The sequence below is a fragment of the Ovis canadensis genome, chromosome 13 (assembly GCF_042477335.2).
Source record: "Ovis canadensis isolate MfBH-ARS-UI-01 breed Bighorn chromosome 13, ARS-UI_OviCan_v2, whole genome shotgun sequence".
Lineage (NCBI taxonomy): Eukaryota > Metazoa > Chordata > Mammalia > Artiodactyla > Bovidae > Ovis > Ovis canadensis.
In genome coordinates, this window is record NC_091257.1 from 46,994,935 (window position 1) to 46,998,127 (window position 3,193).

General features: G+C 37.7%; 1 pseudogene; it reads right to left on the minus strand.

Moving 5' to 3' along the window:
- Positions 1–550: 550 nt before the first annotated feature.
- LOC138417844 (DNA-directed RNA polymerases I, II, and III subunit RPABC4 pseudogene) lies at positions 551–1,363 on the minus strand (annotated as a pseudogene).
- Positions 1,364–3,193: the final 1,830 nt, after the last annotated feature.

Consider the following 3,193-nt stretch of genomic DNA (forward strand, 5'->3'; position numbering starts at 1 on the left):
TGCCAGAACCACACACGATACTGATTACTGTAGCTTTATAATAAGTTTTGACATCAGTAAGTGTGAGACCTCCAACACTGTTCTTTTTCAGGATTGTTTTGGCTATATGGGATTTCTTGGAATTTCATATGAATTTTAAGATGGAGTCTCCTGTTTTGCAAAAGACATCATTGGGATTTTGACAGAGGTTGCATGGAATCTGTAAATCTCTTAAGGTAGTATTGTCATCTTAACAATATTATGTTTTCAACTCTATGAACATAGGACAGCTTTCCATTTATTTTGGTCTTCTTTCTTTCAGCAATGTTTTCTAGTTTTTGTTGTATAAGTCTTTTGCCTCCTTGGTGAAATTTATTCCTAAATATTTTATTCTTTTTTGATGCTATTGTGACTAGAATTGCTTTCTTAATTTCCTTTTCAGATTTTTAATTAATAGTGTTTTGATTTTGTATTCTTTTTTTTTTTTTTTTGTAAACCAACTTTTTTAATATGCTGAAAGCAGAATTTTTTGTTTACTTTAATGAATTACAACTGGGAAACCACACCTGCCTTAACAGTCTGCTTCATCCACTTTACTTGGGATTTTGTCTTGCAGAAAGCAACCATCAAAGTTTCTTTTCCACTGCCCAAGATTTTAAAAAGTCAACCATTACATATAAATACAGAAAGCCTATGCCAAGTTGACAAATAAAAACTGTAACTCAAAATGAGGTATGCACATTGACAGTAAGTGCACTGGTATACTCTATACAAAAGCTGGAGTATTACAAACAATTGGTGATGTAAAACAGAGGTTTCCTAAGAACTTAATCAGACCTTTAAAAAGCCCCAGAAAACTTCATTTTTAACAAGGGTCCCAGATGATTCCAGGTTTTGCTCAAAGTGTAGTTTGGGAAACATTTTTAACCTCCACTGAGTGTCAGATTACATATACAATAAAATTAAAATACAAACCATGTAACTGAATGAAAAATAATATCTTTATATAAGCTATTAACAGATATCTAAATACAATATAGTTTTTAAAAATGAAATGTGTATATAATTGTATTCATAAAGTACACTAATCAAAATCTACACATTAGCAACAAATCCAAATAAAAGTGAAGATATTCCTCCGAATTTCATGTTTCACTGAGCATCAAAAACCACCAATCTTTTAGTCCTTTTCTTGTACATTATTCTGTATCCACATTCTCTGCATCGGATTGGATCCCTTGATTTTATCTCATTTTCTGTGTGACATTCTCCACAGATATAGATCATCGGCTGCTGCTTTGGGGGTTGAACGTCCTTCTGGGTGTCCATTGTTGTCCGTAACACGGAGAAACCTTTAGGCCTCTCGAAACAAATTCCGACTCTCCTCTGATTTTGTATTCTTCTATTTTGTTGTATTTGATTATTAGCTCTAGCAGGGGTTTTTTTTGGTAGACATTTTAGGATTTTTCACATATAAAATAATGTCATCTCTGGAAGAAAGATACTTTTATTCCATTTTCTCTGACTTGGATGCCTTTATTTATTTATTTTCCTTTTATTTTTATTTATTTATTTTTAAAATTTATTTTGCTTTACAATACTGTATTGGTTTTGCCATACATTGACATGAATCTGCCATGGGTGTACATGAGTTCCCAATCCTGAACCCCGCTCCCACCTCCCACCCAATATCATCTCTCTGGATCATCCTTGTGCACCAGCCCCAAGCCTCCTGTATTCTGTATCGAACATAGACTAGTGATTCATTTCTTACATGACAGTATACATGTTACAATGCCATTCTCCCAAATCATCCCACCCTCTCCCTCTATCACAGAGTCCAAAAGTCCATTCTATACATCTGTGTCTCTTGCTGTCTCGCATACAGGGTTATTATTACCATCTTTCTAAAGTCCATATATATGTGTTAGTATGGCAGAAAGCGAAGAGGAGCTAAAAAGCCTCTTGATGAAAGTGAAAGAGGAGAGTGAAAAAGTTGGCTTAAAGCTCAACATTCAGAAAACTAAGATCATGGCATCTGGTCCCATCACTTCATGGGAAATAGATGGGGAAACAGTAGAAACAGTGTCAGAATTTATTTTGGGGGGCTCCAAAATCACTGCAGATGGTGACTGCAGCCATGAAATTAAAAGATGCTTACTCCTTGGAAGAAAAGTTATGACCAACCTAGATAGTATATTCAAAAGCAGAGACATTACTTTGCCGACTAAGGTCCGTCTAGTCAAGGCTATGGTTTTTCCTGTGGTCATGTGTGGATCTGAGAGTTGGACTGTGAAGAAGGCTGAGCGCCGAAGAATTGATGGTTTTGAACTGTGTTGTTGGAGAAGACTCTTGAGGGTCCCTTGGACTGCAAGGAGATCCAACCAGTCTATTCTGAAGGAGATCAACCCTGGGATTTCTTTGGAAGCAATCATGCTAAAGCTGAAGCTCCAGTACTTTGGCCACCTCATGCAAAGAGTTGACTCATTGGAAAAGACTCTGATGCTGGGAGGGATTGGGGGCAGGAGGAGAAGGGGACGACTCAGGATGAGATGGCTGGATGGCATCACAGACTCGATGGACGTGAATCTGAGTGAACTCCGGGAGTTGGTGATGGACAGGGAGGCCTGGTGTGCTGCGATTCATGGGGTCACAAAGAGTCGGACACGACTGAGCGACTGAACTGACTGACTGACTGATACTGTATTGGTGTTTTTCTTTCTGGCTTACTTCACTCTGTATAACAGGCTCCAGTTTCATCCACTTCATTAGAACTGACTCAAATGTATTCTTTTTAATGGCTGAGTAATACTCCATTGTGTATATGTACCACAGCTTTCTTATCCATTCATCTGCTGATGGACATCTAGGTTGTCCTGGCTATTATAAACAGTGCTGTGATGAACTTTGGGGTACACATGTCTCTTTCAGTTCTGGTTTCCTTGATATGTATGCCCAGCAGTGGGATTGCTGGGTTATAAGGCAGTTCTATTTGCAATTTTTTAAGGAATCTCCACACTGTTCTCCATAGCGGCTGTACTAGTTTGCATTGCCACCAACAGTGTTTATTGTTCCACACCCTCTCTAGCATTTATTGCTTGTAAACTTTTGGATCGCAGCCATTCTGACTAGTGTCAAATGGTACCTCATTGTGGTTTTGATTTGCATTTCTCTGATAATGAGTGATGTTGAACATCTTTTCATGTGTTTGTTA